Here is a 16907-nt window from a genome sequence, read left to right as displayed (position 1 = left end):
GCACAGTTATTCCAATGCTGGACTTCATCGATAGTAGTCCATTGGAAGAGGTGGCTGCTGAGATACGGGAAGTGCTCCACGTACTCCAGAGCCTCCCTGTTTACGGGCTGTATTAATAGGGGCATTGCCAGCAGATAGAGGGAAGTGATTATTCCCCTCTATTCAGCACTGGTGAGGCCTCATTTGGAGTATTGAGTCCAGTTTGAGCCCCCCACAACAGAAAGGTTGTGGACAAATTGGAAAGAGACCAACGTAGGGCAACAAAAATGATTAGGGGGATAGAGCACAGGACTTATGAGGACAGGCTTCAGGAACTAGGCTTGTTTAATGTGCAGAAGAGAAGAATTAAGGAGGGATTTGATAGCAGCCTTTATCTGAAAGGAGGTTCCAGGAAGGATGGAACTAGGCTGTTCTCAGTGGTAGTAGATGACAGAACTAGGAGCAATGGTTTCAAATTGCAGTAGGGCAAGGTCTAGGTTGGATATTAGGAAAAGCTTTTTCACTACGAGGGTGGTGAAGCACTGGAATGGGTTACCTATGGAGATGGTGGAATCTCCATTCTTAGAGGTTTTTAAGGTGCAGCTTGACAAAGTCCCGGCTGGTATGGTTAAGTTGGGGTTGGTCCTGCTTTGAGTATGGGGTTAGACTAGAAGACCTCCTTAGATCCCTTCCAACCCTAATCTTCTATGATTCTATGTGCAGAAGTCCCATTTAAGTTAGTGGTAATTGAGAGATGTATGAAGAAACTGAGTATGGCTCAACTTCTGGTTTGGGAGAAACCCCCTGAGGCCGGCCCTGAGCTGGAGGAGCTGCCTGGCATGGAGGACCCACTATCGTGGGCTGAACCTGGTGGACCAGAGGAACCCCTGGGGTCCAGTGACCTGGAGGAGCTACCTTCAACAGATGAGTTTCCAGACCTCTCCGGACGCCCGCTCATTGCCTCCCCCAGCGACCCAGAGGGAGCTACATGGCTGCAGGTACCCGGGGATTGGGTGGGAGGAAGTGTCCCAGGGACAGCCAATTAGCAGGTGGCTGAATCAGGGGCGAAACCCCTGGTCAGCATGTTGTGCCTGGAACCCCGCTTTGCCACTGATAGGGCCCTGGGTTGGGACGCAGTGGAGTTCGGTGGGCCTGCGTCCCCCTCTCCCCTTCCCTAACCACCCTGGGAGTGCTCGGCATCCTCTACACTGCTGGCCCGAGGACCCCAAGCTCTGCCTGCCCTGCCCCGCATGAGGGCCGGGGCTATGGACTCATAAACAAGGAGCTTATTCCCCTCAGCAAAGTCACCGTGGCCTTCCTCGGAGCCTGGGCCCAAGGAAGGGTTGCAACACCGTGGGCTGGACCATGCCACCAGCCTACAGGTACTTTAATGACTCCATATGCAGATTTCTCAAATAGCCCTAACTGTAGTCACTTAGAGATTTCTGTAGGTGACTGCATTGCATAATTGCTTTAGATTGCTACTAAAATAAAAGCTATAACTATAATAAATGTATTTCAAACCTTATAAAATATGCATTCTAGTTTTCATCCAAGATCAGAACATTTATGTAACTAATATTCACTTGATCCAAGTAGATTGATGCTGAATTAATTTATATATTGGATTATTTTGATATTTTATAAAACATGAAGAATTTGACTATACAAACTACAAAACATTGAAATGTATTAATATTAGACGATCATAGCACAGCATAATTGATATTAAACAATCACAGAAAGACCTCCCCAAGATTCTCACGTCTGTTTTGCTTTGTTTAGGAGTTGGTGTTGTAATTTTTTGTTCTGGTGATCAGCAAGCCCCCACTGGATCTTTTTATACTGGTTTCCTCTTTCTCTATGACATCTTCAGCGTGTGTTGGCGTATTCTCAAAACTCAAAAACTGCAGTATTGCCACTACCCAGACTAGAATGACTGAATCCCTTTTAAGTGCCATTGTAATCAGTGAGAGTTGGACCATGATCAAAGATCAATGTGAGTTTGTCAAAGATCAATGTGAGAAACTGAAGTTCATTTCTACTTTGACTGGGTGGAGAATATTATTTTTCCAGAGAATACTTTGGCTTCAGATAATGAATTAATAAACCTAAATTTTATACATCCTAAATTTAGGTTTTGAGTTAGTATAGGCTAAATCCTTTACCTAGGATTGTTGAAAATATGCGTACTATGAATAAGTAAATTAAAAAATTGAGTTTCCAGTTTTTCAAAGAAAGTTTGAAATTTTTCAACATATAGATAGACATGCAGTGATGTGGAGGAGCTGATAGCTGTGATTCATGTAAGTACCAGTGACATAGGGAAATGTCAGATAGAGGTCCTGGAGGTCAAATTTAGAGATTAAAGTCCAGCACTTCCATGGCAGTATTCTCTGCATGCTTCCAGTTCCAAGCTCATGGCCAGTTAAACAGGCAGAACTGCATGGCCTCAGTGTGTGGATGAGACAATGGAAATTGGACAACAGATTTAGGTTTATTAGGAGCAGAGGAATCTTTTGTGAAAGTAGGAGCATATAGAGGAAGGATGGGCTCCAACTAAACTAAACAGAACCAGATTGCTGGCATGTAAAATTAAAAAGATCATAGTCTAAAATCTCCTCTAAGGGCTAAAAAAAAAAAAACAAAGAAAAAACAAAAAAGCGAACAGTTGGAGAAGCAGAGTTCAGACAGACACGTTTCAGGGGGAGGATTTATTAAAAGGGATACTCTATATCTTAGTAAAGATAGGAAAGAAGAGGATAGAAATGTATAAAGCTCAGATAGGAACTGAAAAGAAACAATCAAATGATATACAATTAACATCACATGAAGGCAGACAAATAAGTATTGACCAATGTTATAAGTGCTTCTATACAAATTTTAGAAGTTTAAATACTAAGATGGGTAAACTTGCATGTGTTATTAAATGAAGGTATTGATTAATAGGCATAAAAATCTTGGTGGAATGATGATATGGATACAAATTCCATCTTTGAACACTAAGAGTATAGCAGTACGAATATATTACCGATCACCTGACCAGGATGGGGAAAATGATTGAAATGCTCAGGCAGATTAGAAAGGCTACAAAAACAGAATACCTAATAAAATAAGGGTGATTAAAACTATCCTTATATTGACTGGATATATTTCACCTCAGGACGGGATGCAGAGATAAAATTTCTAGACAGCATTATAGACTCCTTCTTGAGCAAGTTTTTCTGCAACCCACAAGAGGGGAGTCAATTCCTGATTGAGTTTTAAGTGGCACACATGATCTAGTCCATGAGGTGAGTATAGCTGAATCACTCATCTGAACCATTAGATACTCTAATGCAATTAAATTTAACATCTTGGGGGTGAGGGGAATATCTAAGAACCCACCACAGCAGCATTTATCTTTAAAAAGGGCAATTACCCCAAAATGTGGAAGCTAGTTAAATGGAAATAAAAAGGAACAGTCACGAGGGTGAAATGCCTGACAGCTGTATGGAAACTTTTTAAAAACACCAAAATAGATGCTCAAACTAAATATATAGTCCAAATTAAAAAAAAGCAAAATGACCAAAAATATTACACCATGGCTACACATGGGAGTAAAAGAGGTGGTCAGAGACAAAAAATACGTTTCTTAAAAAAAATTGGAAGTCAAATCCTACTGAGAAAAACAGAAAGGTGCACACACTCTGGCAGTTCAAGTGTAAAAGTATAAATTTTTAAATTATTATAAATTTTTAAAGACACACAAACTAACAGCAAATACATTTTTAATGACATCAGAATCAGGAAGCCTGCCAAACAGTCATTGGGGCTGCTGGACAATCAAGGTACTAAAGGAGCACCCAAGGAAGACGAGGCCATGGAGGAAAAGCTAAATGAATTCTTTGCATTAGTCTTCACTGCAGAGGATGTGAGGGAGATTCCCCCATTGGAGCCATTCTTTCAATGTGACAAATGTGAGGAACTGCCCACCTTGAAGTGTCAATAGCAGAGGTTTTGTAACAAATTGATAAACAATAGAGTCATCAAGACCAGATTATGTTAACCCAACAGTTCTGAAGGACATTAGCTATCCATACCACAGTTGGTAGTTTGGCAATTTCATCTCACTTAAATCAGCCTTTGTACCAGATGACTGGAGGATAGCTAATGTGGACAACAAATTTTTAAAAAGGCTCCAGAGGCAATCCTTGTAATTACAGGCTGGTAAGTCTAAATTCAGTACTAGGCACATTGATTGAACCTATAGTAAAGAAAAGAATTATCAGAAACCTAGATGAACACAATAGGTTGCGGAAGAGTTAACATATCTTTTGTAAAGGGAAACCATGTCTCTCCAAATCTATTTGAGGGCAGCAACAAACATATGGTTAAGAGTGATCCAATGGATATAGTGTACTGTGACTTTCAAAAAGCCTTTGAGAAGGTCCCTCGCCAAAGGTTCTTCAGTAGTAATGGGATAAGGAAGGACCTCTCATGGATCAGTGAATCAGTAACTGGTTAAAAGATAGGAAACAAAGGATAGGAATAAATGGTCTGTTTTCGCAGTGGAGAGATGTAAATGGCGGGTATCCCCAAATATCTGTGGTGGGACCACTGCTGTATAACATTCATAAATATCCTGGAAAAAGGGGTAAGCAGTGAGGTGGCAAAGTTTGCCAGTGTTAGAAAATAATTCAAGGTAGTTAAGTCTAAAGCTGATGGAGTTACAAAGGGATCTCACAAAACTGGGTGACTGGGTAACAAAATGGCAGATGATATTCAATATGATAAATGCAAAGTAATGCACATTGGAACACATAATTCCAGCTATACATACCTAATGATGGGGTCTAAATTAGCTGTTACTAATCAAGAAAGAGACCTTGGAGTCATCATGGCTCGTTCTCTAAAAACATCTGTTCAATGTGCAGCAGAAGTCAAAAAAATTAACTGGATATTAGGAACCATTAGGGAAGGGATGGAAAACAAAACAGAAAATATCATAATCCCACTATACAAATTCCTGGTACTCCCACACCTTGAATACTGCATGCAGTTCTGGTCACCTCCCCCTTTCAAAAATATATTAGAATTGGAAAAAGTACAGAGGACCACAACAAAAATGCTTAAGGGTATGGAACAGCTTCTATAGTAGAAGAGATTTAAAAGACTCAGACTGTTCAGATAAGGAAAAAAAGATGCCTCAGGATATGATAGAAGTCTATAAAATTATGTATGTTGTGGAGAAGAGAAAAAGGAAGTTTTATTTTCCCTTTCAGTAACATGTGAACCAGCGGGTCACACAATTAAATTTTTAACAAACATAAGGAAGTACTTCACACAAAACATAAACCCATGGAACTCATTGCCATGGATGTTGTGAAGGCCAAAAGTATAATTGGGTTAAAAAAAAGAATTAGGTAAGTTCATGGAGGATAGGTTCATCAATGACTATTATCCAAGATGGTCAGGGACGCTACCCTCTGCCTTTGGTGTCCCTAAACATCAGGCTACCAGAAGCTGGGACTGGATGATGGGATGGATCACTCAATACATTGCCCCATTCTGCTCATTCCTTCAGAAGACAGGATACCGGGCTAGATAGATGGTTGGTCTGCCCCAGTATGGCTATTCTTATGTTCAAGAACAAATGTAAACCAAAATGAAATGTTTTGTGTTCATCAAAATTTTTCACTTAAAACATTTTTAACCAGCCTGCTCTATTACCATTCTTTATTGTTCCTGCCAACAGGTGTTCTTTAGTTCAATCAGTCCAATTTTTATAAGTTTTTCATGTCCACCTAGTTAATCTGAAGTTTGGTAGTTCATGAAATCTCCCACAGGACTGCATTATATGGTAGCCACCAAAATGAGAACATATATTTTATTGTAGTAAGAAATCTCCATGACAAAGCCCTGGCTGGGCTATTTTAGTTGGGGTTGGTCTTGCTTTGAGCAGAGGATTGGACTAGATGACCTCCTGTGGTCCCTTCCATCCCTAATCTTTATGACTTTTTTGCATGAATAGAGAATTTTAAAATCCTATCCTGACAATAAATTTTTATTGCGGAAATTATTCTCTGTAATGTAAAATAGGAAAGATGGACAGCAATGAAGAACAGAGGCCCAGATCCTCAAAAATATTTAGGCTCCTAACTCCCACTCTGACCTTGTTTTAAGCATAGAATCAGAGAAATGTAGGACTGGACAGGACCTTGATAGGTCATTTAGTTCAGTTCCCTGCACTGAGACAGAATTGAGTATGATCTAGACCATCCCTGACAGGTGTTCGTCTGACCTGTTCTTAAGTACCTTCAGTGACAGAGATTCTACAACCTCCCTAGGTAATTTGTTCCAGTGCATAACTACCCTCACAATTAGGATGTTTTTCCCAATGTCTAACCTAAAATCTCCCTTGCTTCTTGTCCTCACTGAGTAAGGAGAACAATTTATCGCTATTCTCCTTATAACAATTTTTGCATACTTGAGTACTGTTATGTCCCCGCTCAGCCTTCGCCTGACTAAACAAACCTAATTTTTTCAATCTAAGTAATGTTTTCTTGACCTTTAATCATTTTTGTTGGTCTCCTCTGTACTTTCTCCAATTTGTCTACATTTTCCCCCAAGTGTGGTACCCAAAGCTAGAGACAGTACTCCAGCTGAGGTCTTATCAGTGCTGAGAAGAGTGGAAGAATTACTTCTTGTGTCTTGCTTACAAAACGCCAGCTAATACATGACAGAATAATATTTTCTTTTTTTTTTGGTAGCATTATTAATTGTTGATTTATATTTCGTTTGAGCCTCTAACCCCCAGATCCATTGCTGCAGTACTCCTGCCTAGGCAGTCATTGTGCATGTTATCGGGCTGCCCTCTCTGGCCCAGTTGCTGAGGTCCTCCCTTGGGCTCGGTCTCCGGGGGAGGCCACAGCGGTTTCCTACACAGGGGGAAATAGCTTGCTCTCTGCGAGCAAGCAGTCTATTGCTCAACCCTTAGGCAAGGTGAGCAGACGGTTTCGCGCTCTGGCCCTCAGGCAGGACGAGTGAGCAAGTAGTCAATTGCTCCAACCCTCAGGCAGGGTGAGCAAACAGTGGCACTCTGGGGAGTGGAAGGGATCAGGAGGCTCTCTTCAGGGTGGCTAAGAATACGGGGGAGGGGAGGGAAGAGGGACGCAGGCCCACCCATCTCCACTGCATCCCAGCCCAGGGTCCTAGCAGTGGCAAAGGCGTTTGCCACTGTCGGTGGGGCTCCGGCAACACGCCGACTAGGCCTTCGACTCGGCCACAGGCTCTGGCTGCCCCTGGGCTACTTCCTCCCAGTATCCCCTGGTACCTGCCTCCTCAGTGTCGCTGGCATACTCCATCCAGGGTAGGCCCGTCAGTCCCTCCTTATCCACGGGTGGCAATGCAGGCAGCTCCTCTTCGAGGGGCAGCTCCTCTAAGTCGTTTGGCACAGGGAGGGGTCCGACTTCCAGCAGGTCCTCTCCTAGCTCAGGGGGCCCGGCAGCCAGCAGCTCCTCCAGATCCTGTCCGACCTCAGGGGGTATCCTCCACCCAGGCTGCTCCGGAGCCTCTGTCCAATCCTGGGGCTCTGGTGACTTGGTCTAGTCCCAGGGTCCGGGTACCTTGGCCCAGTCTCTCTGCCCGGGTTGCCTGGTCCAGCTCTGGGAAGGGCCTACCCAGTCTCCAGGCCCGGTTGGTGCCGGGGTTGGTCAGCAGCTGTGCTCCAGCCTAGGCCTCTGCCAGCAGGGCAGCACATCCATCTCTGGCAGCAGTCTCTCCCAAACTGAGCTCTGGGGCCGGACTTTTATACCGCCCCTTCCTGTGGAGGCCACTGATTGGGCTGGCCAGGCGGTCCTATCGCGGCCTGGTTCCCTTGTTGCCGGGCAGATCTAGCTGCTGGGCCTGATTGAGTACATTCTGGCTGCTCGTGCCCTCCCTCGGGCTCTGGCTCCTGAGGAGGCCACAGTGCAATTGATTATTTCTTCCCAAGAGCAGTATTTTGCATTTGTCCTTACTGAATTGCATTCTACTTAATACAGACCATTTCTACAGTTTGCTAATATCATTTTGAATGCTAATCCTGTCCTCCAAAGTGCATACAATCCCTCCCATCTTGGTTTTATCCATAAATTTTATAGGTGTACTCTTTATGCCATTATCTAAATCATTTATGAAGATATTCAATAGAACTGGACCCAAGACACATCCCCTGCAGGACCTGACTTGCTAAGCTCTTCCAGCTTGACTGTGAACCACTGATAACTCCTCTCCAAGTATGGTTTTCCAACAAGTTGTTTACCTGTCTTATAGAAGGTTCATCTCTAAACTACATTTCCCAAGTTTGCTTAGGAGAAGTTTATGTGAGACAGTATCAAAAGACAGGGCTTGTCATCATGTACAGCTGCACAACTGTAGAGCATTAGTGAAGATGCTACTATGCCAACACAACCACTTCTCTCATTAGCATAGTTAATCCACTTCCCCTTGATGTGGTAGTTATGTCAACATAGTGCTGTCTACATGGAGGATACTGATATAGATCTGTAGTGTAGACCTGGCCTTGCCAAAGTTGAGCTATATCATACCTCATGCTGCCCACCCTCTGCAAGGCTTGTTACCCTGTCAAATAAGGCTATTAGCTTGGTTTGACATGATTTGTTCCTGAAAAATCCATACTAAATATTACTTATTACACTTGCTTATTATCTTCTTGGTGCCCATAAATTGATTGATTATTTGCTCCATTGTCTTTCCAGGTACCAAAGTTAAGCTGACTAGGTTGTCATCATTGCTCTTTTTATAAAGAGGCAATATACTATATTTGCCCATTTTCAGTCCTCTGGGATCTTTCCTGCCCTCCATGAGTTCTCAAAATAATTGCTAATGGCTCAGAGGTCTCTTCAGGCAGTTCCTTAAGTATTCTAGGATGTATTTTGTCTGGTCTTGCTGACTTAAAGATATCTAACTTGTCTAAGTAATTCTTAACTTGTTCTTTCCCTATTTTAGGCTCAGCTCCTACCCTTTTTACAGTGTTTTTCACCATGTTAGTCGTCCAATGACTGCTAAACTTTTTGGTGAAAATTGAAACAAAAAAGGCATTTAACATTTAATGTTGCACGCACTGCATAATCGATCCATGTATAGCCCAACACCTCCATGCCCTGTGTTGCAAGCAGGATGCATTGTGTAATCACTGTATCTGTAGTCCCTGTCTACTCCTCCAGCCTCTATGTCTCAGGCAGACTTTTATCCAGAAAAAAGGTCCTTTGTTAGTTCTGGGGTACTAGAACCCGATCAATTCAGTTCATGCATCTTCACAGGTGGTAGACTTCCAGCAGTGGATTCATTGTATTGTTTGAGAAGCTCCAGCAATTGAATTATGGTCATTGCCTGGTTCCTGGTTATGTGTGGAGAGCTCCAGCTGGAATTAATCCATAGATTTCCATAAGGCCAGTCACACTACAGTGCACCAACAAATAAAGATACACATAAGATTCATAAAAATAATACAAATGCCCGTCACAGAAATCCAATGGCTATTCACCACTTAACTCTCATTTAAGACTTGAGACTTTATAAGAATCTTCATAGGGCATAGACCCTCTGCTGACCTCGTGCTGTTGAACTCATTCCTGCTTGAGGGCCTGACCCAATGGAAGTCTTTCGATTAATTTTAAGAAGAGTAGATCAGGCCTAGAGCAAGAATGATGGGAATAGGCTATGAGTTGTGGAAAAATACAAATCAAGGATAGAAGAGCAAAAGATTCTGAAATTTAAATATTTTGAACTAACTCTTCTTCTTAAAACAAACAGAGTAAATTCACTGTTCTAGTTCATTGTCACTATAAATGGAGTTTCATTATAGTTACAATGGGCCTGAATCTGTAGGTGAATGAATGTCTTCACCTAAGGAACAAGTTCCCTGAAATGCCACTGATTTAAATGGCAGGCAAACAAAACTAATCCCCCAGCAGGAGGCACTCAAGGCCAGATTTTTAAAGGTCTTTAGGTACCTAAAGATGTAGATAGGCACCTAGAGGGCTTTTCAAAAGCCTAGGCACTTTCAGCATCTTTAGGTTGCATAAAGACCTTTAAAAATCTTGCTTTCAGCTCTCTGAAGGACCAGACCCTATAAGGAGGTTTGCACTGTAATATAAACAAAGAGGATGGTGGGGAGCCAGGGAAGGTAGCAGATTATTGTTTCTAAAGAAAGGGCTGCATGCACAGAAGGCTGAGAAAGGGGGAAAAAAAAGTTTAAAAAATGTAATACTGTGCAAAATGTATGTGTATGATATATAACTTGGTAAGTCAATTTGAAACACACCGACACTGCTGTCTTTGTAATTAATGCACTCCACTGGCTGGCTGCCACATTCTTTTTTTTCATGCTCCTTGAGTTAAAGCTTTGAAGAACATATAGTGCCATGATATTGCAATTCATTATCGTTTTATAAGTCCCCCGCTGGGGATCCTGGGTAGGACTAAATTCAATTATATATGTAAAGGGTTTCATGAGAAAAGGGTCATGTTTAGGGCCCTGCCTATTTCATTTCACGGAATAGATTCAAGTCATGCAGTTTTTTCCTTAGCACCTCCCTTGTCCTGACTCACATGACACCCTTTACCACGGCTGGTATCATACTGACGGGGTAGGGTTGTAACTCTTGGATCTAGCAGTCTCTCTGATTTCTGACAAATTGTTATATTCAAATATTGCATTGTCTACAGCTTTCCAATGTTAGAGGTGCCCTCAAATTCTTTGTGCCACCCTGATTCTGGAAGGCAACAGTAAATTCAATTTGGCCTAGCAGAGATGAATGGACCTATATCAATGAGTCTTACTGGAAATTCATCAAAGGAAGGGAGCTTTGAAAGGAATTGTGGTGTGGTATTAAGAATCTTGTTTTCAGTTTTTACTGAAAAATTCCTGGATTTTGCAAAAGCTATTATTTGGTTTTTAAAGACTTTCATCCAAATTATGGACCACACAAATACATGAAAATGCTGTGTAGACTGGTGGCATGGTCCAGCCAGGGCGTTGTCACCCTTCCTTTGGCCCAGGCTCCAAGGAAGGCCACAGCGCCTTTGTCTAAGGGAAAAAAGCTCTCGGCTTGTGAGTCTTTTAGCCCTAGCCCCAAGCGGGGTGGGCTTTTCATGCAGTTGGTAGCCCCCTGGCCCTCAGGTAGGGCAGGGCTCATATGGTGCCCCCGAACCCCGGCCTTCCAACAGGCAGGATGGGTGAGTAGTCTATTGCCCCCGGCCCTCAGGCAGGGCGGGGCAGGCAAAGTAGTCTTTAGCGCACAGCTCTCAAGCGGGGCTGGCAAGTACACGCAGTCTATGGTCCCTGGCCCTCAAACAGGGTGGGGCTGGAAAGCAGTCTGTTGACCTTGACCCTCAAGCGGGCAGGTGAGGTACACAGTTGACAGACCCTGGCCCTCAAGCCGGGCGGGTCTGATACACAGTCAGTTGCTCCCAGCCCTCAGACAGGGTGGGGCCAGCGAAGCAGTTTATAGCTCCCGGCCTTCCACTAGGTGGGGCAAGCAAAGTAGTCTCGAACCCCTGGCCCTCAAGCCAGGCAGGGCTGGTGAAGTAGTCAATTGCCCCCAGCCCTCAAGCAGGCGGGGCAGGCTAAATAACCTATTGCCCTCGGCCTTACCAGTAGGCAGGGCTGGTAAAGCTCAGGAACCTCTGGTGGCACTCAGAGGAAGCCAAGTGCTCCCGGGGTGGTTAGGGAAGGAGAGAGGGGGGATGCAGGCCCACCCGACTCCACTGCGTCCCAGCCCAGGGCCCTACCAGTGGCAAAGTGTTTGCCACTGCGTCAGCAGGGATCCAGCTGCAACACACTGACTGATCCAGTCCCACTCAGCCAGTCAGCTATTCCTGGGCTACTTCCTCCCACCCAATCCCCGGGTACCTGCATCCAAGTGTCTCCCTCCGGGTCACTGGGGTAAACGGCAAGTGGGCATCCTGGGAGTCCCTCACCATCGACTGGTGGCAGATCCAGAAACTCCTCCAGGTTGTCCACGGAGGCAGCTCCTCCAGGTCACAGAGTCCCAGGGCTTCCTCCGGTACCCAAGGTTCAGTCCACTCCAGGTCAGGGCCGGCCTTAGGGGGTTTCTCCCACGAAGCAGGTTCGGGTAGCTGCTCTCAGCTACTAGGGTCCGGTGGCCTTCTCCAGTCCCTCGGACTCAGTGGCTTTGGAGGCTCCGGTCGGTGTGGCAGTTGCTCTGCACAGCCACAGGTCCTGGGTCAGGCCTAGACCATAGCCTCGAGGAAGACACCTCTGCCTCTGGCAGCAGCTTCCCCCTGACTGAGCTGCTGGGCTAGCCTTTTATACCACCCTTCCCTCTCCTGGCTTTGCTCTTCGGCTTCTGGGTGGTTGGGCCTGCAGGGCCTCGTTCTGTCCAATAGGGGCGTCATGACCCTTCCTCGGACCCAGGCTCCTCAGACGGCCACGGTGCCTTGTTACATGCTGATTACGTTACGAAAAATCCAATACATTAGATAGATGCGTTTATGTCAATAAAAATTAGTCTGTATGTAAATGCAAGGCTATCTGTTAAAGTAAGTGAACATGGTGGAAGATTTTTACACACACACACACACACACACACACACACACACACACACACACACACACACCTGTGCATAGAAGTACATACTATTAATTTACAGTTTGTGAAATAACCAGAGCATTAAACATTTTTACTTTCAATACTCTTAACTATCAATACTATTTGTTATTTTTTCCAGACCTCTCGTCCCCCAATATTTACCCAGAACACTGTGAAGTTAATTTTTTTGCACTGATTTTTAATTTTTGCAATAAACACTGATAATTCATATGGAATTTTAAACAAAATAAAAACTAAAAATGAAAGTCAGTGTTCAGCACTTATCCAAACTTCTAAATTAAAAAGCAAGATTTGGAATCTATTGGAGGTTTAAAAACCTTTAAAAATCACACAGTAATTAACTGAAGCAAAGTTTGAAAAAACAGACAAATTAATATTAAATTTGGCATATAAAATAAACAAAAAAGCTGATTGGCTAAGTGAACATACTCGTTAGTGACAACGGTTTAGACATATGAGGCCTCAGGCAACAAAGCAGTCAGTAAGACACAAATATCCATACGGTAAATGTTGCCTACTGTTCAGTGATATTTTTTAGCGTCTATTATAAAATGATGGCAAGATTTTTAAGCTATAAATTTAAACTAGACTCAATTCCAAATTGTAGCCTGTTGAAATTGAAAATGGCATGATCTGAATATGAGACTAAATTAATTGATTTATTAATTCATCTAAAAAGTATAACTCTTGGAGCGGAAGTGCAGAAGTTGTCTAATAGATTTTAAAGCGGCGCCAGTATCATTTTAATAGGCTATAAAACACTTTCTTTGCTTTTCTAATATTTTCTGCAAAAAGGACCTTATAATTGTCATCCACAGTATTTTAATGGGTCCCTCTGACTAAATAAGCCCATATTTCAGCTAAATTATTAATAAGAAATAGTGAGCTGCTTAGCTGGTTATACAAAAGAATTCTTTATTACTTTAAACAATAGCTGCCTTGAGGCGCCACATTTTGTGTAGTGTTTAGCAATTTATGAAGTACACTGCTAGAAAAAAACAAAACAAAGCAGAATTTTTTTAAAGTAATCCTTAAATCTGATTTGCCATTAATGCTCATGCCATAACCAAAACTTGTACAATTTTAAATATTGTTTTTAATCGACCCAGCTCAAGTAGTTTTAAATGTAGCGTTTCACTTTCATAGTTTGCATTTTTCCCTTTGAAATTAGCTATTGCTTTCCTTTCTGTTTACCACATGGAAGTGAACAAACCATTTCTTGCGTCTTTAAGCTCAAAGAAACCCACTATGGCTGGCTTCTTCTGTTCATAATGTTCTTGTTTTCAAAAATATTATCAGTGTCAGAACACTTCCAGGAAAATGCCCACACCACTTCTTAATGGCGGGGAGGCAAGGGAGGGCGTTTGACGTGCTGGGGGAACAGGTATGCCACTTTAAGGGGCAGTGATGAGGGAGGCATGGACACTGTTGCAAAATCTGAGCAGGGCAATGTGTTGACACCGCCTCACCCCCTAGCGACTGGACAGGCAGGGCATTGATTAAAGACAAGCCTGTCAGGAGAAGTCCCAATTTCCTTTGACCAGGTGGAGCAGCAGGATCAAGGTGGCAACAGCTGGGTATTGGGGCTGGTGCAATTCAGGGTTGGCATTCAGCAACATACAGCATGAACGGGCACTCCCAGGTGGGGAGTCGGCATTAATTTGTTGCATTTTTGCGGTCCATGTGCAGGAAGACAGGCCACGCAGACGGTGGTATGGAGCTGCGGGACCAGTATTGTTTATTGGGCACATGGTGGGCATCCAGGTTGCCTTAGAGTTTACAGCTTGAACTCAGTGATGATGAAATCCTGAACTGGCACAAAAAAAGGGGTACATTATGAGACCAGCTGATGCCACTTCTGTACACTGTGAGGGGGGCACCAGCTACACGTGTGATGCACCTTGGGAGACATGATTTGGGAATGTGTAAAGGGGTGGACTTAATGCTCAGCACTAGGTAGGACTTGAGGCAGATACTGGAACTTTTTCCAGGAGTAAAAAGTGTGTGGTCAGACATGCTTCAACACAGAGTGATGGGGCGCTGTGACGCCCTCTCCCCATGCCAGGTTGACAAGAGTAGGAGATATGAGAATAGGGAGATGGCCAAATACATGGAGGGCATAGGCAGGTTGCCATAACATATGGCACCAGATTCATTCAGGGTGAATGGGATTCACCTGTCAGACATGGGCACAGACATGCTTTTGACAGACATTAAAGGGAGCATTGGGAGATGTCTGGGAACCTGACTGGATAGCGGGGCAGGGAGGCAGCCCAGATAATTGCTTGTGGTGGATATCCTGTGCAGGTTCTCTGTAGGGAGGAGATACAGTAAATGGCTTGGTAAAGGATTTAAATGCAGTGTTTGTGAAAGGAGCAGAATGGAGGGGCCAGGGCACCTATGACTCGCATTTTTATAGCCCGTCTTACCCCTCATTTGTGGGGGCTGGCATGGTAAGGGCCCAGCAAGAGGTTTGGTGTGGCCCAGGATGAAAAAGGGAGGGGGGTTTGATGTTGAAATGATCATGGAGTTACCTGCACGGTACACTTTTATCTGCCTGGTAGTTCCAGACATCTAATAATAAAGTTGGGCCTAATTAAACCAGATCCAGTGTCTCCTAGTCTTTCAATCTAGTCAGATAATAGTTTATGCATTAGCTGGAGCTCCATCTGTTGATTGGAATATCTGTGTCTGCAACAAATCACAAACATTGGAAAGTTAATGCCTATTCCCTGTGAATAATTCAACCAGTTTTAGTTGAGACTTCCCTTATAACCTCTCTTTCATATGTTTATATCACGCTGAAGAAATGCTTATTTACAGCTGAAATTTTCTATGCTTGTTTTCATCACAAAAGTGTGTTGATTTTTCTTTTTTTAAAAAAAACTCAATTGCCCCATGGAGTGAATTACCTGAGGCTTTTTCTTAATTTTTATGTGTGCGAATCTATGTATGTGTTCCAGCCATGTTAATATATTGTTCCATTGTGACTTGATGTGAGGGAAAGCAAGGTCAGAGGAGTGAAAATTGCATTTGGAAGAAGGTAGTGATGTTTATGGCTACTCTTAATCCTTTAAAAGTGAATTCCCAACTTGTACCCATTTCTAAGAATGCCCTGTGCATATACATTTCAAACTTGTGGTTTCAAACACAGTTCAAGTGTTCTTGAGGTTTAAATTCTGGAGGAAGAGCTATCCTTTTGGTATCCTGGTCCATAATGAATGAAGATATAAGGCTGAAGAGACCTTATTTTTCACTCCCTGTTCAGTAGGGAGCTGGTAAAATAAACAATGAACAAGAGAATGTCCTTCAGTACTTTGTATTGCTGTGAAGAGATCTGCTGCTGCATTCTGAACTGCTGCAGCTTTTTCAAGGCTTTAGTGCTTTCAAGCAATCATATATTGAATTGCAATAATCCAGTCTGGTTCAACCAGCAGAAGCTATAAAAAACACAATTTGACTGAGAGTGCAGAGTGAGTTTTCAGGGCTGACTGTTAGTGAGAGAAACAACTTTTAATTTGTAAATGTAGAAGAATTTGATCTGGAATCAATGCAACACAATGAACGTGGAACCTCACAATGTTATTTGTACCAAGTCACTTTTCAGAGTAGATGTGCACTTCAAAGAGGAATGCGCTGGTGAGGCAACTAGTCAAAAAAAGAAGAGAACTATGAGATGCATGTGAGGCACATCAGTTCCTAATGGAAAAGTCTTTACATTCACAAGTCTGACATAACATTCACCAATTAATCTCAGTTTGCAGATATAACCAGCCTTTTTGGGGGGGTCATTTTTCTGGATGTTTCACACAATTTTCAACAATGATGCCATACTGAATATGCTACATGTGGGCCCATGCTACATATATGTCTATTAGGAATGATTATTTCAGGTTGGGAACAAATCCTATGGGTTTATTGTTTTGGTTTGTTTTTTGAATTTTCCAGTTGTTTGGATTTTTCAAATCCTTCAGTTAACATCTGGGGAACAGCCCATCAGGTTCTGCAGTGCATGCTTAGCATTTACAATATCTGCTAGGAGAAGCCACATGAGATCCTTTTAAGAGTCAAGAGGAATTGTGATTCCAGACTTGATCTGTCTAATAAATTACAAACCATAATTTTAGACTCTCAAAACTCAGTTTTAATATAAGAAATAGCCTAAATTTTGTTTTTATAGTGAAATCTTATTTTTTATTGACTGAGTTGATCTCATTTCTTAGTAATGTATGTAATTGAATACAGAGGAGCTGTCACTATAGGCTAATGTACTAAAGAATGTAAATAATGTAAGTGGATGGGGGATTA

The sequence above is a fragment of the Emydura macquarii genome, unplaced genomic scaffold (assembly GCF_026122565.2).
Source record: "Emydura macquarii macquarii isolate MOO-44397 ecotype Brisbane River unplaced genomic scaffold, CSIRO-AGI_Emac_v2 contig_2897, whole genome shotgun sequence".
In the NCBI taxonomy this organism is placed as follows: domain Eukaryota; kingdom Metazoa; phylum Chordata; order Testudines; family Chelidae; genus Emydura; species Emydura macquarii.
Note: the sequence above shows the minus strand (reverse complement) of the source record.